The sequence below is a fragment of the Sorex fumeus genome, unplaced genomic scaffold (assembly GCF_029834395.1).
Source record: "Sorex fumeus unplaced genomic scaffold, SorFum_2.1 ptg000047l, whole genome shotgun sequence".
NCBI lineage: Eukaryota > Metazoa > Chordata > Mammalia > Eulipotyphla > Soricidae > Sorex > Sorex fumeus.
The window spans coordinates 9,881,946-9,906,163 of NW_026606104.1; the positions used below are offsets into that span (position 1 = coordinate 9,881,946).

Sequence of the window (24,218 nt, forward strand, 5' to 3'; positions counted from 1 at the left end):
CTTTGGGGCGGGAACCTCCCGGGGAGCGATTAGGTCAGCGCTGGGGGAGGTGACCTTGTTTGTTTTCTGGCACCCGAGAACAACTGGTGCACTGTTCCTGCGGCCCCCGTCGGTCTCATTGGCCCGGGCGCTCGGGCCGCGCCGAGCAGCTCCCCACCCCCGGCTCGGCGCCGGGCCGCCCCCGCGGCCTCGCCAGCCCGGCCGAGGCGGGAAAGCAGCGCGCCTGCGCCGTGGGAACCCGGGCCGGAGGCGAGAAGCGAGCGGGGAGCGGAGGGGGGCCGCGGGAGCCGCGGAGCGTACAGAGCGGCGTGTGACGCGGGGACGCCGCGCGCTCCCAACGTCGCCCCGGTTTGACGCACACGGCACCAAACTGTGAGTTTCGGGGACGATCGGGTTGGCATTCGCCGGGCCCCCGCGGGTTCCGGGCCGGGGGTGGGGGCTGTGGCGGCGGCGGGACTGAGGGTGGCGGCCGAAGTTGGGCGCCGCGGCCTTCGGCGCTCGGGCGCGGGGAGTTCCGCCCGAGGCTGGGTCCCGACCATCCACAAGGACGCGTTTTGCCGCACAGGCTAAGATGGCGGCGGCGGCCGAGGAGGCGGAGTTGGTGCTACACAAGGAGCCCGGGCCCCGGGTTCGGGGAGGCGGCGGCCGCGGCGGCCGCGGGGGGCGGCGGAGCCTGAGGTGAGCGGCGGTGGCCGCCGCGGGGCGGGACTCGGCGGCGGCGTGGGGGAGGGGGGGGCCTTGGCACCGCGGCGTCGGCGGCGGCTCTGGGAGAGCTGACACAAAGGGGCTGAGCTGGGCACTCGACTTGGGGGGTTTTGTTTAGTCACATGCAGCCGAGCAGCCAGTGAGCAGGAGGGGGAAGGGGCCGGGATCGGGCGGCCCGGGGGAGAGCCCGGCCGTCGCCATTGCGGAGCCCCGAGTAACGGGGCGGCGCGAGAGCAGGAGCCCCCCGCCCCCCTTGACACACACCCCTCTCCCTCCCGGGGCGGTTCTGCCGGGCCCCGAAGCGTCGGGTCTGCGCCCCGCTCCCCCCCCGCCCCCCGGCCCCGCTCGCCTCCCCGAAACCGGGGGCCCCGACCCGCACCGCCCGGGCACTGCTGGGCTCGGGTGCCGCTAGGTGCCAGGGAAGCTCTAGCCCGAGGTCACAGCGCTCAGCTGGGAGTTGTCGGGAGGGCCCCGGGGCTCGGTGGGTGTCCAGCTAAAGCTTTTTGCTTCTCCAGGTCCGACTCCCTGGCCTTTGTGGCCCCGGGAGCTTTAATCTCTGCCAGAGGAAAAGCAGGTGTGCGCCACTGCTCCCGTGGACCCGAAGATGAGTTGCCCCCGACCCATGCCAGTGCTTGGACACTTGGGTGGTGGAGCTAAAGGTTTCTCGTTCCGAGACGGCCGCAGACGACTCGCGGGCCGGGATGCAGCCCAGGTTTAAGCAGCCGTAGTAGAGAACTTGGCCTGGACGCCCCGATTAACATTGCCCTGCCTGTAGGGGTCGGAAACCTTTGCCGTGTTGGCTCCACCCTTGGCCAGGTGTTTCCTTCTCCCTCGAGAGAGGAAAGACTGGAGCAGAGGCTGAATCTTATTTTGGGGGCGGGTGACGGGGAGGGACCTGGATGATGCCCTGGCCTGTATGGCCGCTGAAAACTCCTTTCTGCACCTCTTACCCCAAAACAGCATCATCAGCTGTGGCTTGCCCCGTGATTAATGCCAGGCCTGGTGGCAGCTGGATGCTAGTGTTTGCCTGATGTGTTTGCCTCTCTGCAGTAGTTTAGTGCTATGTTTTTAGTACCACAAGAAGGAAAGCACTTCAAAAAAACTAGACAACTCACGTTACTCGAAGGAAACCCTCCTGTTTGCCTTCAGTGCCATGTGTAAGTATTCAGCAGCCGTAGCTGTGCTGCCTTGGTAGGTTTGGTAAGAAAAAAGTTGGGATAAAGAAGTTATAATTTAGTTTCGGCATTTTAGGAGCCGGTGGTAGCACGAAGACTTGGCTAGGATTCTTAGTGTAGCTGTGATAAGTATAGTATTGCTAAGATGCCGGCAGTGTCAGAGTGAGGCTCTTTCAAGCCGTGCAGAACTTATGGCTACCTCATGCTTTGAATAGTGGTAAAAGAAAATTGAGAAACAACTCATGGGTTGTTTTGGCCAGGCCACATTAAGAGATTAATTTACTTATCTGAGAGATGTTTAACCTCGCTTGCATTTAGAACACTTAACTTTAGAACGCTATTCAAGTTGATTTTGAATTTCTCATCCTTAAACTTCCCCCCCCCATGTATTTGCCCCCTTTCTGCTTTTCTCTTAACACAGAATAGTCTTCTTCTATTTATAAATACAAGATATTTTAACGTCAGCAAAAGATGTTACTGAGTCATACAGTTTTAGAATGGAAGGAATCTCAGACCAGTTACTCCTACCCTTCATTTACAAATACATTGAGGACCAAAGATAGTGATCAAGTCAATAAAACAGTAGAAAGTTGTCACTTAAGCCCAGTTGCTCTTTCCATTGGTACATTGCTGAGGTGAGAAAGTGACTCTCTGCAGCTAATTTTAAAAACTGAAACAAGGGTGTGTTAGAATATTTGTTAGATAACCATTAATGAGAACTTGTGACCGTAAGTTGAAAGTTTTTACTTAAAGTGTTAACAGTTACTTAGTTTTTGAATTGACTTCCAGTGACACAGATTCAGGTACAGAATATAGGCATTTTAGGTAATTTCAGAGCTTTGTTGCTTTTGAATCTTGAGATTTTCAAAAAAGCAGTCTTGACCCAGGAATTAAGAACAAAGAGCTTGATATACTTACGGGAAAGAGTAAAATAACTTTCATTGCTACCGTTCATTAGGTAAGAAATGAGATGATGCCTGTACTGTTCATTTTGTTATAGAGTCTTAGTTGGGTTCATGCAACTTAGATCACCTCTGGTAAAAGTTGTGTTACCATCACTGATTTGTAAGAATAGTTAAGAAATTCAAAAGTAAAATGGTGAGATGGTACAGTCATCTTTAATTTCTTTGGATATCGCATTTAACAAAATAGAATCAAATTGTGTTGAATTTAAAGCTTTTTATGGACCATTAAAAAGGTTAAGATACTGATATTCTACAAAAGTTAATAAGCTGTTTAATTTTCACTTAAAAATGTGAGAGTGGATTTAATTACACACTGGTTTTATGATGATTAGAATTATACCCAGATATAAAGGCTCTTATCTGCAAACCTTTAATGTTTTGAAGTTTTAATTTGTGCATATAGGAGAGATTTGGATGTGGTTAAATTGAAACCATGGTTATAGAAGGAGAAAAGAACAGTCATTGAAAGTTTTGGGGGATGTCTGCCGTTTAGAGGAAAGAATTGTCAGGAAAGATTAGGAAAAATAGTGGAAAAGATCTCATCTCAGTGTTAAGGTTTGCTTATTGAAATTCTTTTCAGAAAATTTGTTTTCAAAAGTAAAGAGGGCATTTTATTCTCTTCTCATATATCCGCCTGTTGGGCAGATATAAAGACACCTGTTGGCTCTGGACCCAAATTTTAAAAAGAGACCAAAAAAAAAAAGTTAAACTACCTAGTTTTGTTTTATGGGTTTAAAAGCTTTTTAAGAAAGATATTTTTGGGGCTGGAGAGATGGTAAAGTGGGTAGGGTGCTTGTCTTCCACACAGCCAACCTGGGATTCTGTCTGATCTCTCTCACCCCATTTGATCCCCTGAGCTTTGCCTGGAGTGGTCCCTGCATGCATGCAGAGCCAGGAGTAAGCCTTGAGCATAGCTAGGTGTGGCCAAAAAACCAAATAAATGTTCCAATTTTTTTTTTTTTTACTGCCGATCCTATAAAATAAAACATAATAAGCAGTTGATACTGGAATTGAGATTTTTATTTAGCTCAGTGGTACAGTGCTTGCCTTGCATGAGTAAGGACCAGAATTTGACCCCCAATTTTGGGGGGGCGGGAAGAACAAACTGCACAGAAAACCATTACTGTTTTGCAGATAATCAAATGAATGCAGATTGTTTTTTGTATTACCATTAATTCCTCTAGTGCTGAGAGTATATTTTGTAAGGGAATCTGTAAATGAATAAAGTTATGAGATAAAGCACTCACTGATTGAAATATTAGGAGTAGTGTCCTTTATTAGAGGGAAATGGCTGCTTTTAAAATGCAAAACCACTTGAATTTTGAGAGAATTGTGCTTAGTACAACTGATTCTAACACTAGCTCACCCTGCTGGTTGGCTAAAGTATTTCTCTTTCCCCTCTTAAAAACAAAAACAAAACAAAACCCGCAAAAATACTGATAGGTCACTGGAGACTAAGTGGTAGAGCACCATATTAGATTGTTTCTTCAGGAAACTGGAATTTTTGTTGAAAAGGCATTTCCAGAAGCTCAGCTTCTTTACTATTTTTTTTTAAATCTGCCCAAGTAGAACTCTGAAATTAACAGTAATTTTTTACTAAGAAATCTTACGTGATTTGGGGTAGTTATTCTGTTTTTGTTCTTTCAAATTTAAGATAAGCGGTTCTTTTACAGTTGAAAAATGTTAGCAAGAAAACAAAGTCCCATGAGATAGCTTTCCATTTGGTGCAAAGCAGAGGCTTGGAGGACGAGAAGGAGGAGGAGAGGAGCATATCAGGGCTGCAGCAGAATTGCATATTTCTCCGGATGGGGCAGAGACTGGATTAAGATTAGTCTAAAATCTGTCTCCTTTGTACTCCCCCTCTACTAATCTTTGCCCTACCTCTTCTGTCTGCAAGCTGTAGCCTGCCCATTTCATTTGGGATTCTTGGAACTGATCTTGTAAGTATCTTTGTTAAAGTATAGATCAGTGGTTCGTTCTTTGAATTTTTAGTCTAGGTTGTGCTGTAGATGAAGTTGGTGAGAGTGATAAGTAGCATTTAGGCCTCTTTTAGTATGTGTATCGCTCATGGAAATTAAAAATACCATGTTAAAAGTCTGGTACACCTTTCAGAAAGTTAGTTGGTACACCTTTCAGAAAGTTAAATATGGGATGAACCATAGAAATGATTAAAAACAACACATCTAACAGTGTGTTAGAATTGAAATATTTCACAGTATACAGTATTTGGCCGATGTTATATCAGTTTCCCAGTTTTAAGAGGTCAGCAATTTTGTCTTGATATGGGTGTTTACTTTTTTTACACAGAAGATTAATGCATGCCTTTTAATTTATTTTTTAATTTATGTGTTCATTAGGGAAGGAACTCAGATGCAAATCAATTACCTAAGGGAAATGGTAAATATATGAGTTCCTATTATTGAATGGTGTGTGGAGTTAACAAAAATCATTCCAGAGATGGGAATAATTGCCTGTTGCATTACTGGGATTTACTGAATCTCAGTAAAAAACACAGATATGTATATACGTACACCCCCACACAGAAAATAATAGTTGCATTTGGAATTATGTATAAAGAAGCAGGAGGGAATAAAGTTTAAATACGTAAGTTTTGAAGTAAAATTGGGGTTAAAATCTAGCTATGTTCTCTGTAGGTATTTAGATTTAACTATACTATGCAATATTCATAGAGGTTTTAGGACATAAGGCTTATTTTACATAATTCATTTAAAGTCTGGTATGCAATGAGTGACAGCATAAAGCAGCTTTTAGAATAGTAGTTACTATCATTTTAAAATTACCTTTTATTTACAATAATGTGGAATTTTCACCTGTGAGTATTTTGTAGTTCTATACTTTTGTTGATAGTTCATATCTGCATATTTGCCTTCTCTAGTTCTTGCAGCAAAAACTATCACCATTTTAGGTTTTGCATCTTAGGAACACATTCCCTTTTTGACTGTCAGCTGATGAGAAAATACATGTGGAAAGGAGTATATTTTAGTGAAGTTATTCCCTAAATGAATTGTGTTGATTTGCCTTTGTTATACCATCCTTAAATTTTCCCACTTAGAAAGTTTCTAACCATGGAAATCATTAGTAAAGAGAGAAGAGGAGTAACTGAGAGCATTTGTAATGTACATAAGAACCTTAGGTGAGAGTAGTGAGGAGTGTCTTTTAGTAGTAGCTAGACTGAGGAAAGGAATTTTATCTTCTCATTGCTTGGAGTCATGAGAATTTCCTCAAATAGCATTTCCTTTCACCATTTTCCGTTCTTACATTTTTCTTTGTTTTGTTTATGTCTGTTGCTGGTACAGTCTTAAACTTATTTCCCTCATTAATTTTTTCTCTACTACTCCTTCACATTTGAGCCAAGTTGTATCTTAAAATTTACAGATAAGACCTTTCCAATTTTTTCCTTCTTGTTCTCTTTGTTGTTGTTGTTTGGTTTCTATCCTTTTGCCTAGTTACACAATTTGTAAGTTTTATCTCTTCTAAAACAGCATTATAAAAGCATTTTCTGCCTACCCTATTTCAAGTGGTTTCGTATTGCCTACATTGTTTATTCATGCTGCCATATAAAGACTCTTTGTCTTGGCTGCTAGATATTGGTACAGTGATATTGAACAGAATGGAAGCTGTCTTTTTATTTACTGAGTGGTTGACATGAAAAAAAGTTTGAGCTTAATCAGAATATTCTCTGCCATTCTAAATGCTACAGGTTTAAAAATATTATAGTTTTCCAGTGGGGCATTTATCTTAAATGGAGATATATGTAAAATGTAGGTGACATGTTCTATTTATAACATCTGAGAATGTAATTTACCATTTTAATTTACATTTAACTTCTTTCATTTTTTTATGTTATACCTGATATTGCTCAGAGGTTACTCGCAGTGATGATAAAGGGACCATGTGGTGTCTGTTCAATGTGGAATTGAACCTGGGGTTCCCCTTGTATGCAAAATATGCACACTATTCCATTTGAACTTTCTCCTCAACCCTTTTATATTTGTGCTTTGAAAAGTATAAACTTATTGGGGCTGGAGCGATAGTACAGCGGGTAGGGCGTTTGCCTTGCACGTGGCTGACCCGGGTTCTATTCCCAGCATTCCATATGGTCCCCTGAGCACCACTAGGAGTAATTCCTGAGTGCAAAGCCAGGATTAACACCCTGCATCGCTGGGTGTCACCCAAAAAGCCCCCCCCCTAAAAAAGTATGAACTTACTTTTAATTTTTTAAAGTGATATTAAAATCAGGCACTTAATACTTTTTATAAAAGAGAAAAAGTGCTTAATCGGATGACAGATATAAGAAGGCCACTTGTAAGACATTTGTGTGTTGTAGAAGTCAGCATTGCCCAATAGAAATACGTTGAATTACGGGGCTAGAGAGAGTGCAGCGGGTAGAGGTGCTTGTCTTGTATGCGGCTGACCCAGGTTCAAACCCTGGCATCCCATAAGCACCATCAGAAGTGATTCCTGAATGTAGAGCCAAGAGTAACTAGCCCTGAGCACTGCTGGGTTGTGACCCCAAAAGCAAAAAAAAAATTCAACCCAGTATGTCCAAAAAATTTTATATAAATATAATTTAGACATTTTGCAGTATATATTTTTCCATACTAAGTATTCAAAATTCAATGTATATTATACCTTAAGCATATCTCAGTTTAGAACATCTCAGTTCAGATTAACCAGACTTAAAGGATGTTTCATATATATATATACACACTCTGTATAAATAATGGAGTAAAGAATAAAGTAGAAATTTAAATGAGATGGTTGAGAAAATAGTACATCTGAGAACATTCATCTAAAGAAGTTGTGAGGGTTAGGAGATAAAACATACTTGAAATCAGATAATAAGAGTGACTTAAATCCAGTTTAGTTAATTTCATTTTTATATTTTTGTCATTTAAGTATGTGTGATCCTTGGCTTGGTCATGAGCATATGATGAATATTCACGATCACGACCATCCTATTGTTCGTCGATTGCCTCGAGCAGGCCCCAGTAACGTCTCCTTTGTCCTAGCCCTGAGATTTTTTTAAAAGTGCCATATTAAAAGCTCTTCAAGGATTAGGAGAATGAGACCCATCATTGTTACTGGTATTTGGCATATTGGGTACACCACGGGGAGTTTGCCAGACTCTGCCATGTGGGCAGATTACATTCGGTAGCCTGCCAGGTTGTCCAAAGTAAGAATGAGATAATAAGATGCCGGGCAGCCGTGAATGTGGCCGCGTGCTTCCGGGAACCGGGTTTTATAGTCTCTGGGTCTTGGCCGTTGATGGGATTACACAGCGCCAGGGGGCCAGTTGGTGGATGTGACCCCTGCCTACTGGAATTTGGAGGATCTGGGTGGAGGATGCTCAGCCCCGATCCGAGCAGGCTTGGAGATCTCAGTCCCGGGACTCGCATGCCTTTGTTCCTCTGTCAGTACCTTCATGCGTGTGGAGAGTGGTCTCAGCATGGTGGTGGCTGGTTCTGGAGGTCTTCGGCTGCCGGAGCCCTGGTCGGGGCTGGGAGGAAAACTCAACCCGCTCCCCTCCAAGGGGCCCTGGCGAGAACAGCCAGTTGAATATTCAATTGATATTAAATGTATTAAATGAATTAGTAAGAAAGTGCTAGAAAAAATGTACTAACAAACAAAACTTTTAATCTTACAAGGGTAAATGGTTGCTGAGAGGGAATGTTTTTTTTTCTCTGATGAGTTGCTGCATGGAGAATGATTAAAAAGGGTAAGAATTGAGAAAAGGTCTTTGGATTTGACCATTTTGAATGATTTGTCTTTAAATCTTTTGTATAGATAAAACTTTTTTTTTTCTTTTTGGGTCACACCCGGCGATGCACAGGGGTTATTCCTGGCAGTGCTCAGGGGACCATATGGGAAGCTGGGAATCGAACCTGAGTCGGCCGGGTGCAAGGCAAACTCCCTACTCGCTGTGCTATCTCTCCAGGCCCTAGATAAAACTTTCAAGCAATCAAGTGCACATCTTATGAGTACATCTTAATGAAATTTTGGGTGTGTGTGAGTATATACATGTGTATATATATATATATATATATCAGTCTTCTACACAGATGAAAATACGTTTTTTTCCCCCCTCACTGAGGAAAGATGCTTTGTTGCACTGTCAGTTCCTGTTCTTGTCCTTCCCAGAGGAAACCGCTATTTTGATCTGTCACCACAGATGTTGGACGCACGGATATTTTTTGTTTTTTTTTTTGGAGGTTGTGTGTGTGTGGGAGGTGGAGAGTACCAGAAAGAGGGTACAGAAAGGGCTGTATACGCTCCAGTCCTTCCAGTTTCTCCTGGCTCTGTGCTCAGGGATCACCCTTGGTGGTTCTCAGGGGACTATCTTTTGTGCTGAGGATGAAATTAAAGTTGGCCACATGCAAGACAAGTGTCTTAACCCTAGTGTGGTCTCTGACTCCATATTTGTCTTAGTTTTGATCTTATGAATTTTTGTTATCCTTTCTAAGGAAACAGGGTTGATGCTTGGGCTTCTCTTCTATCCTTGCGGGTGTTGTATAAATTTGGTTTTCTTTGTTCCTCCTTAAAAAAATTTTTTTTGGGTGGGTATCACACCCAGTGATGCATTAGTCCTGGTTCTGCACTCAGGAATTAACCCTGCAGTTCTCTGGGTACTGTATGGGATGCCAGGAATAGAATCCAGGTTGGCCACTTGCAAGACTGTACTCTTGCTCTGGCTCCTGTTCTCCTTTTCTGGTTTATGTGTTGGGTTAGTTTGAACTTTTCTTGCTTATTGATACTGCCCCTTTGGTGAATTTACCTCTTAATAATTCATTTGCTTCATCCTATATGATCTAATAGCTCATCTCATTGTCTTTGTTCTCCAGATGACTTTTTTTTCTTCTGATTTTTGGGCCACACCCATTTGTGCTTGGGGTTTACTCCTGACTTTGGCTCTAGGGATTATTTCTGGTAGGACTCCAGGAAACATATAGGGCACCAGGGATTGAACCTGGGTTGTCTGCGTGCAAGGCAAGTGCCCTACCTGCTGTACTATTTCTCCAGCCCCTAGGTAATTTATTTATGTTTTGATTTTTTTGTTGACCCAAGTGTTAGCAGAAGCATTTTGTTTAGTCTATGGATAATTGAAATTTTCCATATTTTCTTTTTTGTTTCTAGTCTGATAATAGTGTGATTGGAAAAGATGCTTGATAAAATTTTGATTTTCACATATTTAGTGTTTGAGCAGATTCTAGAAAATGTCCAATGTGTTAGAAGAATATATAATCCTTTTCGTTTAGAAATTTTTATGAAGCTCGTGTTTCAGTCACATGATTTTCCTGTTAATTTTTTTAGTCTACATCAGAGAGCCCCAGACCTAATTGACCTTCCAGATCCTTTTTGGGAAAAAATTAGGGACTGAAGCGATAGCACAGAGGGTAGGGCATTTGCCTTGCAAGTGGCCAACAAGTGTTCGATTCCCCGCATCCCATATGGTCCATTGAATACTGCCAGGAGTAATTCCAGAGTTCAGAGCCAGGAGTAATCTCTGTGCATTGCCAGGTATGACCCAAAAAGCAAAAGCAAAAAAAAAAAAAATTAATGTGGCCTTTTCCTTCCCCTCCCCGCCCCCCCCCCCACACACTTTAAATCAATCTATATTTAAGCAAGCAAAGTGCTCTGTCCCCTCTTCTCCCTGTTGCCCCCATGGCTAGTATTGCTTTTGGACTTATCCATTTGCATCCCCTCCCTATCATCTGTGGTATCACCTACTTTGGGAAACAATTGTCTAGATTATCTTAATTCTGTAAGTGGTATGTTAAGATTGCATTGATGTCTGTGATTCCTTTGAGGGCTGTTGTGTGTTTGGATGTCTGCTTGTTGTATGCATGTGCATTGATGACTATTAGATTATTATTGTATTGACCTGTTGATACATAATATTCATATTTGTCTCTTGTTACCTTTTTTGATTGAAAGTTTGTTTTGTCAGATACGACAGTAGCAAATTACTGTCCTTTTCTCCATTCTTGGCTGGCAGTTTTTGTCTTCTAATAGTATGACTGTTTTAATTCATATTCAGTTAATTAAGTCAGATCAAAAATTTAATACATAAATTTTAATAGCAATATTCTTTTTAAAAATATTTCTTGTTGGGACCACTGGCAGTACTGGGGACTAGGGGCGGAGCATGAGCTGCAGGGGATTGAACAAAAGTGCTCCTTCTTCCTGGCCTCTAAAATTTAAAAAGAAAAAAAATTCCCTTTTCTTTTTCTCCCTCCTTTTCCCTTCTTCCCTCCCCTTTTGTTGTTATAATGGTGGGGTCACGTGCACTTGGTCATGGTGTTTGCTGGAGTTTGCATAGCTGGTTGTGGTGCTTGCGTACTTAAGCCTTGGTGTTTGCTGTGGGTCATATCTTACTTGTGTGGGTGTGTACACCTGTTTCCCAGGATGCATACTTCTTAAATTGTGTTTTGATTTTAGTGCTTTCTGGCAGTCACCACAGTGCTTACATAGGTGCTTACTGGGGGTCATCCATACCTAGCTGCAAGATACTGTCATAGCAACACAGATCTCAAACAGCAGAACTGCTGGGACCTATGGGCAGGTTTAGGGAGTGAAATGGTGGTCTCACATATGCAAAACTGAGCTATCTATCCTCTGGGCCCCTGCATTTGAAACTGTAAATAAGAGAAATTATATAAGCCAAAATATTTACTAAAATGTAGTAAAAACTTCATGTTAAAAGCCAAAATTACTATAACTACTTAGGTAAGATCCAGTTCTGTTGGAATGTGAGTCTCAATTTCATACAGCAAAGCCATGACACATGACAGGCTGATGCTGAATATTTAAGCATTGTGGATTAAATTAAATAACTTTTTTTTTTTTTGCTTTTTGGGTCACACCTGGCGATGCTCAGGGGTTACTCCTGGCTTTGCATTCAGGAATCACTCCTGGCGGTGCTCTGGGGACCATATGGGATGCTGGGAATCGAACCCAGGTTGGCTGTGTGCAAGGCAAACACCCTACCTGCCGTGCTATTGCTCCAGCCCCTGTGGATTAAATAACTTTACCATCAAGTCTGTGATAGTAGTATTTAAGATTACTAAGTAAGTTTTTAAAACTAAATACATAGATTATGAAGAACAGGGCTGGAGTGATAGCACAGTGGTAGGACGTTTGCCTTGCACGCAGCCAACATGGCTGACCCGAGTTCGATTCCTCTGCCCCTCTCGGAGAGCCTGGCAAGCTACCGAGAGTATCTCGCCTGCACGGCAGAGCCTGGCAAGCTACCTGTGATGTATTCGATATGCCAAACACAGTAACAACAAAGTCTCCAATGGAGACGTTACTGGACCCGCTCGAGCAAATCGATGAACAATGGGAGGACAGTGACAGTGACAGATCAAGAACAAAGATAACGGGAATTGATCATACAAGTAAAACTTGGGAAGCTGAAAAGAAACAAGTGATTAACTCCCCAGATCTGAGAAAACAGACTTTCTATTATTAGTGAGGAGTACCTAGAATTGGCCTGTAGAACCCTGGAATACTTTGAGTCGATGACTGCCAGTACCTTAAAATAATTTTCTACAAGTCCTATAGCAAGTAAGTAGCATCCAGTAGCTTCCTAGGAAATGGTTTCTTACTGTCATTCAGGTCTTGGTGTTCAGAGGACAGGTCTTTGTGCTTCGGAACATTAGACACAGCACTGGTTATGGGTGTCTACAAATCAGTTTGCTAGAAAATCTGCTTGTTGATCTGGGAATCACCCCTAGTCTCTTCCCTAATTTTGAGATTACTAAATTTAAACTCATTCCTCTAGGTGTGGGATTGGAAAAAATCTTTGTACAGTAAATGGATGATGAAGGAAAAAAAAAAGACCAAAATTAACAAGATGGGGATCCACCAAAGATATTTTCCAGATATTTTCATCTTAAAGTGACACCTGTCTATTAACACAGATTTTTTTTATTGTGTAGGTGTTTGATTTTTTTTTTAATCTTGAGGTGTTTTGATTTAAAAATATGAAATGAAGGATCATTAAATACAATACTGGAGGGGCTGGAGCAATAGCACAGTGAGTAGGGCATTTGCCTTGCACATGGCCGACCCGAGTTCGATTCCCAGCATCCCGTATGATCCCCTGAGCACCGCCAGGGGTAATTCCTGAGCACAGAGCCAGGAGTTAAATCTGTGCATCTCCGGGTGTGACTCCCCCCACCAAAAAAAGCAAAAAAAAAAAGAAATACTGGATAAGCAGAGCAAGGAGAAAGGAACAATTCAAGAGGAAAACATTTCTAAAAGTTACTGATCTATTTGGGAAAGACATCATTGTATCTTTTATACAAGAAAGGAGAGGGGGGCGGAGAGGGAGAGGAGAGAGAAACACACAAACACTAAAGAACAGTGGGGAAAGAAGGCACTTGCCTGGCATGGCAGTCCACTTGTGTTTGATTCTTGGCACCACATACGGTTTTCTGAACCCTGCCAAGACTGATCCTTGAGCATAGAAACCAGGTGTGTTGTCCCTCTCCCCTCCTGTTCCCCTCCCTGCCCCCACCCCTACAACACAACAATAGTAACTGGTCAGGGTTGGTACTATAGCTCATTGGTAGCATGCCTGCCTTGCATGTTTGAGACCCTGACCCAAAAAAAAAATTTTTTTTTTTGAGGCCTTGCATATTTGAGGCCCTGATAAAAAAAATTCAAAAGGTACAAAAACCTTGAGTTTCCACATTAAAAGGTTTACAGAATGCTCAGTGTAATGAAACAAGTGACACAATATGAAGAACCCATCATTGTGTTACAGTGAGATTTTAGATACCAGAAATAAAGGGAAGATCCTAAAAGCTTTGGGGGATTCAAGATTAAGCATGTAAAAAGTTTAGAATAATTGGTAATGGACTCACACCATCAAACTCCTGAAGGAAAGGTATTCCAGTATAATTCTATACTATTCTAAGCTGTTACGTGTGGGAGTGGCCTAAAATATATAAAGCATGTATAAGGTTACTAGAATATTTATTTCAAATGCAGTATATCAGAGGACATTACTAGAGGTCATGTACTGGGTGCTGGGATAAATTAAAAAGGGGAGTGCTGGGATAAATTAAAAAGGGGAGGAATTCAGGCAGCAGGATCCAGTACTGGAGAGAAATGAAGAGAATACCTAGGATGATGCTTAGTGTCCGAGAAAGAAGGCTTTAAGCAGTTCAGATTAGACTTATCAGGACTAAGGGAACTACAGGATATCTTTAGGAAAAAAGATATTTGTAAGAGATATTTATTTGTTGTTCTCTTTCCCATGTTTTTGTTTTTCTTTTTAAATTGGCCATAAAATTGATTAGGATATCTTCTCCCCTTGTCTCAAGAGTAAGTGAATTGGTGTTAGTGACTTTTAAAAATTTGGTTTAACTAGTGGACTTGGATGTGACTCAGTGGTTGAACATAGTGCTTTATATGTGAGGTCCTGGGTTTTGTCATGGGTGCCATATACAGGCCATCTCTTGGGTATCTTGTGAGAATTTCTTATTGTTGCTCTTTTTTTTTTTTACTTGTTGCAGGTCTATACAGTTGTAATATATTTACTTGTGACTATGTTATTTTGAATTGATATCTGTAGTTTCTAAGAATTTGTTCATCTAGTATGTTGTCATATACTTGTTGATTAATATCCTATAAGAAGGTTGGTAGTAATTAATTAACCCCATTTTCATTCTGGATTATAGTAATTTGTCTTTCCTTTTCCCTCTAATTTAGCTGAAGCTTTGTCAATTTTGTTGCTATTTTCAAAGAACCAACTTTGTTTCATTGATTTTTCTCTATTTTCTGTTTCATTTATGCTGTAATCTCTGCTTTGAGTTTTAGTTTGTTCTGATTTCTGAAGGTGAAAAGTTAGGTTATTGATTTGAAATATTTTAAGACATTGATTTGAGGTATATATAGTTACAAATTTCCTTTCCCATAGTTTTGGCGTTTGTAGTTTTATTTTCATTTCTAACGTATCCTATAACGTTTGAAATGAAAATATACTATTTCTGTATTCAGTTGAATTTTAAATGTTGTGAAGTCCAATGATTGAATTCTTTTAGCGACAGTTTTATTGATTGCTTTTTTCTTTTTAATTTTATTGAATCACCGTGAGATAGTTACAATCACACAACGATCAAACACTCATCCCTCCACCAGTGCACATTTCCCCACCACCCTGATATACCCGTCTTTCCCACCCTCCCCCTGTCTTCATGGCAGACAATATTCCCCATACTCACTCTCTACTTTTGGACATTATGTTTCGCAATACAGACACTGAGAGGTTATCATGTTTAGTCCTTTATCTACTTTCAGCATACATCTCCCATCCCGACTGGTTCCTCAAGCCATCATTTTCTAAGTGATCCCATCTCTATTTCATCTGCCTTCTCCCCTTTGCTCATGAGGCAGGCTTCCAGCTATGGAGCAATCTTCCTGTCCCTGTGTATCTACTATCCTTAGGCGTCAGCCTCATGTTATGTTGTTTTATACTCCACAAATACATCCTTCATTTTCTGTTTGTATAGTGCTTTCAGGTTAGCCAGAAGTGAGCATTTAGTGCCTTTTCTGGTCTTGAGTATTTGCACAGCTGAGCTCTTATACAAACTTGCACATACATACATCATCTAGAATCGAATAGCCTGCCTGTCCTCCCTCCCTCCCTCCCTCCCTCCCTCCCTCCTTCCCTCTCCTTCCTTCCTTCCTTCCTTCCTTCCTTCCTTCCTTCCTTCCTTCCTTCCTTTTCTCTTTTCTTTTTCTTCTTTTTTTGGTTACACCTGGCTCTGCATTCAGGAATTACTCCTAGTGGTGCTTGGGAGATCATACAGGATGTTGGGGGTTGAATTTGGGTCGGCCATGTGCAAGGCAAACACCCTACCTGCTGTACTAACGCTCCAGCTCCTAAAGATAGATTTTTAAGCCTTCCAACTTTTTTTTAAGCGTTTTTATTAGCCTCATTTGTTACCCATTGCCTCAGTGAGTTCATATTTGGAACAATTATCTTTGTATAAAAAATTAAACATGTTTTTAAAGAATTGCTTAGGGAAAAGGGCTTTTACACTGGGTGAAGTGAGGCCAAATTATAATAGATTTTGGAGTGGGATCCTTCTGAAAATTACCAGGCATACCAAATAATAGTAGTCTTATGTGAATGGGACAGTGAGGTGCTTCTGTCTCACTGGGGTCACTTTTATGTTGCAGTATTTAATTGGGGTTGTGGGGTTTTGACTTTGAAAGCTACTACAGGGTACAGTGGGAAGCTGGCAGTAGGGCAACATACAGTGCCTGATGCCCTATTGTAATCTTTCCCCATTTATTGCTTCTATTTATGCCCAGAAACTATTTGGAGTTCTATCATTTATAATGTTTTCTAGTTTTTTTTAAATAAATGAAACCATATAATTTTCTGCATTTATCTACTTAGCATCTGTAGCACTGTAGCACGGTCCTCCTGTTGTTCATCGGTTTTCTTGAGCAGGCCCAGTAATGTCTCCATTGTTGTTACTGTGTTTGGCATATCGAATATGTCACGGGTAGCTTGCCACGTCCTGTCGTGCGGGTGAGATACTCTCGGTAGCTTGCCGGACTCTCCTAGAGGGGCAGAGGAATTGAACCTGGGTCGGCCAACCGTGCAAGGCAAAATGCCCTACCCACCGTGCTATTGCTACTTAGCTTTTTTTTTTTTTTTTTTGCTTTTTGGGTCACACCTGGCAATGCTCAGGGGCTACTCCTGGCTTTGTCACTCAGGAATTACTCCTGGTGGTGCTCAGGAAAACATTTTGGATGACAACTGCTTGGGCCTGATTAACATAATTATTCTTAAATTCATCCATGTTATTTATATTATTTCAGATGTTTGCTCAAAAATCAGCTCTCCTTTTTGGGGGGGGGGCACACCCAGCTGTGCTTAGGGCTTTATTCTGGCTCTGTGCTTATGGATCACCAGGGATTTAAACCAAGTTGGCCTTGGTTGTGCAAGGCAAGTGCCCCTCCCACTGTACTATAACTGGGGCCCCAAGAATGAGCCATCTTTTTTTTTTCCCTTTATTTTATTTTTTTTTACAGTTGTAAATTTACAATTTTTTGTGCTTTGGTTTCAATTATACAATGATCAGATACCCATCCCTCCACCAGTGCCCATTTTCCACCACCATGGATAATATCCCTCCCACCCCCATCCCTCCATCCCCCCTGTCTCTGTGGCAGGGCAATCCCCTGTGTTCTCTCTCTCCTTTTGGGTGTTGTGGTCTGCAAAAGAGGCATTGAGTGGCAAACATGTTCAGTCCATAGTCTACTTTCGACATGCATCTCCCCTCCTGGGAGGATCCTCCAAACATCCTTTATTTGGTGCTCCCTTCTCTATCTGAACTGCCCTTTCCTCTAGGATACCCGGCTGGCCTCTAAGTTATGGAGTAATCCTCCTGGTGCTGATCTCAGCTATTCTTGGGTATTAATCTCATACTTTGTTACTTTATATCGCCCAGATGAATGCAATCTTTCTATGTCTATGCCTCTCTTTCTGACTCATTTCGCTTAGCAGGATACTTTCCATATTGTACCACTTGTATGTAAATTTCATGACTTCATCTTTTCTAACAGCTACATAGTACTCCATTGTGTAGATGTACCAAAGTTTCTTTAACCAGTCATCTGTTCTTGGGCATTCAGGTTTCTTCCAGTTTCTGGCTATTGTAAAGAGTGCTGCAATGAACAAACAAGTGCAGATGTCACTTCGACTATACATTTTTGCCTCTCTGGGATATATTCCCAGGAGTGGTATTGCTGGGTCAAATGGGAGCTCAATTTCTAATTTTTTGAGAATCGTCCATACTGTTTTCCAGAAGGGCTGAACCAGTGGACATTCCCACCAACAGTGAAGGAGTGTCCCTTTCTCGCCACATCCACGCCAGCATCGGTTGCTTTTGTTCTTTTGAATGTGGGCCAGTCTCTGAGGTGTGAGATGGTATCTCATTGTGGTTTTGATCTCCATCTCCCTGATGATTAATGATGTAGAGCATTTTCTCATGTGCTTTTTTGCCATTCGGATTTCTTCTTTGAGAAAGTTTCTGTTCATTTCATTGCCCCATTTTTGGATGGGGTTGGATGTTTTCTTCTTGTGGAGTTTAACCAGTATTTTGTATATCCTGGATATCAACCCCTTGTCAGATGTGTATTCGGTGAATATCCTTTCCCATTCTGTAGACTGTCTTTGTATTTTGGTCAGTGTTTCTTTGGAGGTGCAGAAGCTTCTTAGTTTAAGATAGTCCCATTTATCTATCTCTGTTTTCACTTGCTCGGCCAGTGGCGTGGCATCTTTGAAGATACCATTAGCTTCAATGTCATGGAGGGTTTTGCCAACTTTATCTTCAATGTACCTTATGGTTTCTGGTCTGATGTTGAGGTCTTTAATCCATTTTGATCTTACTTTTGTACATGGTGTTAGGCAGAGTTCTGAGCCTATTTTTTTGCATGTAGCCGTCCAGTGATGCCAACACAATTTATTAAAGAGATGAGCCATCTTTTATAAATGATTTCATCCCAGACTGCTACAGCTGATTTCTAGAGTTTGGAAAACATCTATTTTTGCATTGTCTTTGTTGATTCTTATGGTGGAGGCAGCCTCCGGGGTGTCATCATCAAACCTCAGGGGTTTCTGGCGATTGAGCCTGGGTCTACTGCCTGCAAGACAAAAGTACCTGCTGTATTTTTGCTCCAGCTCCTGATTCTCCTCTTTATGTCTAGGTATTGACTGATTTGAATTCTATCATTTATAATATTTTTTAGAAATTTTTATAAATGTAATCTTATAATATTTTTCTGCATTTATCTACTTAGCATAATCTTAGATTCATTCATGTTGCATCTATTATGTCAGACCTACTTTTAACTCTATAAAGATAGGATGATTCACTCTTTTGCAGGGAAGGGAGGGACCCATACCTGGCTGTGCTCAGAATTCACTTCTGCAAAGGCTCAGAGGATCATATGTGATGCTGGGGATTGAACAGGGCAAGCTTCTTGACCTCTTTATTATCTCTTTGATTTTGAGTTCATATTTTAAAAAATTTCGGGGGCTAGAGCGATAGCACAGCGGGTAGGGCAATTGCCTTGCACGTGGTTGACCCAGGTTTGATTCCCAGCATCCCATATGGTCCACTGAGCACCGCCAGGAGTGATTCCTGAGTATAGAACCTGGAGTAAACCCTGTGCATCGCTGGGTGTGACTCGAAAAGAAAAAAAAAATTTACCTCATTTCCTTTTGGTGGTTGATGGTTCTTCTGTGATGATGTACTTTTGTTGTAAGCATCTCTTTTGTGATGCTTACTAGGAGTACCACTTTGTAGTGCTGACCAGGGTTTTTATTCAGCTGTGATGCTTGCACACACTTACATGTGCTGTACCAGGAATTGCATGCTTTGTTGTGGTTGATGTTGATACCACCAGAATTTCATGGCATGGGGTGGGTATGGGAGGCACTGTGCTGAAAATCAGAATTTCATCCCTGTTCCTGTAACACAGGTACTCAACCATTGAGCTATTCTCATGACCTAAGACTCACATGTGGATCACTTTTCCCTGCTTCTCTCGGTATTACAAATAAAGATGGCATTTGTAAGTTTTTTGTAGCACCGCGGGTAGGGCACTAGCCTTGCACGTAGCCAACCTGGGCTGACCTGTGTTCTATTCTTCCCCCCCTCAGAGAGCCCGGCAAGCTACCCAGAGTATCTCGCCCGCACGGCAAAGCCTGGTAAGCTACCTGTGATGTATTCGATATGCCAAACACTGTAACAAGTCTCACAATGGAGACGTTACTGGGCCTGCTCGAGCAAATCGATGAACAGCGGGAGGACAGTGCTACAGTGCTACATGTTCTCATCTCTTTCAAGTAAATACTTTGGAGCAGAATGACTTGATCATGTATTTTGAAATATCACCTGTAGGATAACACTCTTTTGTCCTTCCTTAGGTAGTTTAGGTTTGTTAGGCCACACCCATCTAAGGACACTGAATTTGTAAGCAATGTCCTTTCTGTGTGGACACAGGAAGACAGTTAATATTATGCTTTGTAACTTGGGAGTTGATTGACTCCGAATAATATTTACTCCTGGGCATCTGATTTCTTGACTCAGTTGCCCTTAGTTCCTAGCACCCCAAAAGCAGGGTCCCGATGAGGGACTGAATGGACCCAGGGCAAGTGGCGAGCTACCCTGGCATCGAAATGGGCCAGGCCAAAGAGCCACGATACTCAACTATAAGTTGAGGGCATGATCATGGACAAATGCTGTCATGATCCAAAAGTAAGTAACGACGAGACTAGGACCCTGCTGGAGCTAGGAAGATTAACCTGGCCTGAGGACTGCGAAATGTATAGTGAGATGTTCTCAGGAAGAACCAAACTAAATTTATATCTCTTATTGTGCTCATACAGAATGACATTGCTAGAAATATTAGAAATAAATTTATTACAACTATTTAAGTAGATTACTAACTGAGGGAAGAACACACCCTTGTTGGGATCCCACCCTTGAGCAGATCTCCTAGTAATCTGAAGTAATCTCTGTAGATGAGATTTTATCCTTGAGTTAATCTCTTGGAGGAGTGGTTCCCTTTCTTTGTTGATTCCTCAGTATTCAACCCACCTTTATGTCACCGCCTTATGTGACTGCTATATAAACTAAGAAGTAAGCTCGGAAAAGGGGTGAGAAGTGAGAGAGCTCGGGCTCCAGAGATCCAGAGTCAGAGCCAGAAGGAGAGAGGTTCCAAGATTGGGGCCCAGGAGAGAAGGTGGCGGAGAAAGACAGGAGTGAAGAGGATTGGAATAAACTACTATTGATATAGACCGGCCTGGCCCTCAGTTTCTTCTTCCGTCTGCCCTTGGCCAACAGCCGTTCCGATCCAGGCCACACACAGCGGCTCAAGAGCACCGAACGCAGGCGGTGAGACAGTGCCATCCAGTGAGCCCGTGAACACACAACCTTCGGTGTGATAAGATTTTACAATCACCAAAAGTTGGTATGGTTGGTCTTGCTAGTTTAGGCAATTGTAGTTGTGTAGAGATAAATTTTATTCGGGTTTTCAACTTGTATTTCCCTAATCAGAAGTGATAATGCATTTTCATGTACTTACCTGCCATTAAAGTGAAGCATTGCTTCAAGTCTGCCCATTTTGTTTTGGGTTTTATTGTACTTGAAAATTTAAAAATAGAGTGAGATCGGACTGATAAGTAGTGAAGTGCAAACATTTGTAGTTTATGATATATTTGGAGATGTCAGTTTCTCAGGAAGCCATTGTCATACAAATTAATATATTTGTCACCCTAAAAGATTCCCATGCCACTGTGTAATTCTTCCTCTTGAATTCCATGCCTCCTTTGTTTATTCTTTCAAACAGCTTTTTGTCTAGGATTGCTTTAGCTTAGTATTGAGGCAAGGTACTTATTTATGTACGCTAGCCATTGCTGCCTGAATTAAGTGTTTTTCACGTTTGGAGCCACACCCTTGGGGATAGCACAGAAGGTAGGATGTTTACCCAGCATATTGCTGAACTGGGTTTGATCTCTGGCAAACCCATATGGTCCACCAAGCCCATCAGGAGAGACCCCTGAGCACAGAGTTGGTGTGGCCACAAAATAAACAAACGTTTCACTCAGGAGAACAGACATTAGTTCTGGCTTTGCATGAGATTAGGACGATAATGCCTCCCATGGTTTCCAGTGAATCTTTTCTTGGTCTTAATGTAGTTTTCACACTAACTTGTTCTGGTCATTACACAGTAAGATAATTACTGGTGTTCTTCCTCTGCATAGTTGTCTTTTTTGTACTTTGTCCTGCAGTTTGTAGTTGCTTTGGCTTCTTCAGACTTCTGGCTTGGTCTTTTTTGGGGGGGCATCACACCCGGCAATGCACAGAGGTTACTCTTGGCTATGCACTTAGGAATCCCCTGGTGGTGCTCAGGGGACCACATGGGATGCTGGGAATCGAACCTGGGTTGGCTGTGTGCAAGGCAAACGCCCTACCACCCGCTGTGCTATTTCTCCAGCCCCTAGCTTGGTCTTTTTAACCGAGGGAGATCACCAGGCTTTAGTGGATTGCTCCTTGGGAGGATCACCTCATTTATTTCCCTCCTTTTAGGGTCAGTGGTGTTCTGTCTAACATTTAAGAACTGTCATTTCACTTTTCTTTTTTTTGCTTCTTGGTCATAGGTCAGACCAAATCTTTTGGCCTTTTATTGTTTACTTGATATTTACTTAAAATGGTAAATATTGCATAACATTAAACTTACTCTCAGTACCACTTAAAAAAAATTCCTTTTACTGTACTACCATGAGCTACACCATTACAAAGCGCTTCATGATTGGGATTTAGTCATAGAGTGTTCCAATACCCATCTCTCCACCAGTGTACTTTTCCTACCACCAATGTCCCGAGTATCCCTCCCGCCATCCTTCTCCAACACCCCACACCCCCTTCCCCAAGAATGCCTCTATCATAGGCACTTTTCTTCTTTCTCCCATTGGGTGTGTTGTTTGCAATACAAGTACTGAGAGGTTATCATGCTTGTTCCTTTATCTAATTTCAGCATACGGTTCTTATCCAGAGTGAGCATTTTTAACTATTATTGTCCTGGTGGTTCCATCTCCCTCAGCAGTTGTGTCAGGCTTCTAACCATGGACCAGTAAATTGTTGTACCTCATCATGAAGACATTAAATCCTTGTACGGAGATTATTAAGATGTTACAGGTTAAGCCTTCTGTGTTTATGTTGTATTAATTGAGATTTGTTGCCTTCTATAGTTTGGTGTGCTACTACTGATTTTTCAGTGTTTGAGGTGTCAGGAAGTTCAGTACTTTATTTTATTTTATTTTTTGGCTTTTTGGGTTACACCTGGTGGTGCTCAGGGGTTACTCCTGACTCTGTACTCAGGAATTACTCCTGGTGATATACAGGGAACTATGGGATGCTGGGGATTTAACCCAGGTTGGTTGCGTCAAAGGCAAATGCCCTAAGCACTGTACTATTGCTCCGCCCCAAGTTCAGTATTTTAGTCAGGAAGTAACAGTTGGCGTTGATCTTTTAATTGGGTCGCAGCTTTGGGATATGGATGTGACTGTTGGGGCTTCCGGAAATGGGGGGAAGTAGCCCATCCTGACCCTGAGAAAGTGGAGATTTCAGTCACAAATCCTGCATAGCTGAATTTTCAGCAGGTTAATTCTCAGTGAGGTCTGTCCAGAAATGATGGAGTCTGGTTGGCAGCACGGCAGTGATTTGGGATTGAGGGAGCAAATAGCTGCTGGGTGGACACTGGGCTAATCCAACCCCTCTCCCCCCACTCCTGGTTGTCCCAGATGATTCAGCCCATGTGCAGGTGTCCGAAAGAAATTCAAAAGAAATTTTCTGTGTCTTGTTCTCTTTCAAGATTTATTTCTGAGTTTCTGAGCAAGGCTTGCATGGTGAGCTTGCATGATGACATCAGGGGTGGTTCATGGGTATGAATCCCTCTCATGACAGGAGCTAGGGGCACCTCTGCAAGTCCATGGCTGCTGCTCTGCGGGGACACCAGGTTGGACTCAAAAAGCACTCTTTTTGAGAGAGAATATTTAAATGACACATATTCATTCCTGCAGATACTCTGTGACCATAGCACCCCGTCCTGCTGTTCAGAGTGCCGAGAGCAGCTCTGCCAGCCCTGGAGCTTATTTTGGCTTTTGTGATCACACTCTGTGGTACACAGAGCTATTCCTGGCTCTGTGCTCAGGGGTCACTTTTGGTTGGTTTAGGGTACCATATGGGGTGCTCGGGATCGAACTTGTATTTGCTATGTGCAAGGTAAGTGCCCTATTTACTGTACTATCTCTCCAGCCCAGTACTGCACAATTTTTTTAATTTCGTGAGTGTACCACATAACCTCTATTCATAAATCAGTTGAATATTTAGGTTGTTTCTACCTCTTCACTATGTGAACAAGACTGCAGTGTGTGTGGGGTATGTAATTATCTCTAAGATCTCTTTGAGTTAATTCTTTTGGATATTCTTTTGGATATGTATGCAGGACTGAGATTGCTTGGGTAATAATGGTAATTCAATATATTATTTATTGTCAGACACCATATGATATTCTGTAATTGCTTCAGCATTGTACTTTTCTTCCAGCAGTGCATCCTTGAATCCTTGTCAGTACATGAACATTAAATTATAGTTTTAATTTATATTTTATTTACATTTCTCTTAGGTGTTGGGCATCTTTATGTGCTCGTTTTCTCTTTCCAAAAATCTTTTGATACTTATCCTATAATTTGCCCAGTTTTTAATTGGGCTTTAGTTAATCTGTTGGAGTTGTAATTTTCCTTGTATATTTGCAA

At 42.1% G+C, this 24,218-nt stretch overlaps 1 protein-coding gene across 12 annotated transcripts in view; it reads left to right on the forward strand.

Moving 5' to 3' along the window:
- The first annotated feature begins 238 nt into the window (after positions 1 to 238).
- ZNF644 (zinc finger protein 644) overlaps positions 239 to 24,218 on the forward strand; it is a 103,928-nt gene continuing 79,948 nt past the window's right edge. For 4 of the 12 annotated variants that reach the window (XM_056122632.1, XM_056122641.1, XM_056122636.1 and 1 more), the window contains exon 1: positions 379 to 678. The gene's annotated coding sequence lies outside the window, so the exon portion shown is untranslated. The other 8 variants (XM_056122633.1, XM_056122638.1, XM_056122643.1 and 5 more) reach the window with 5 other exon arrangements.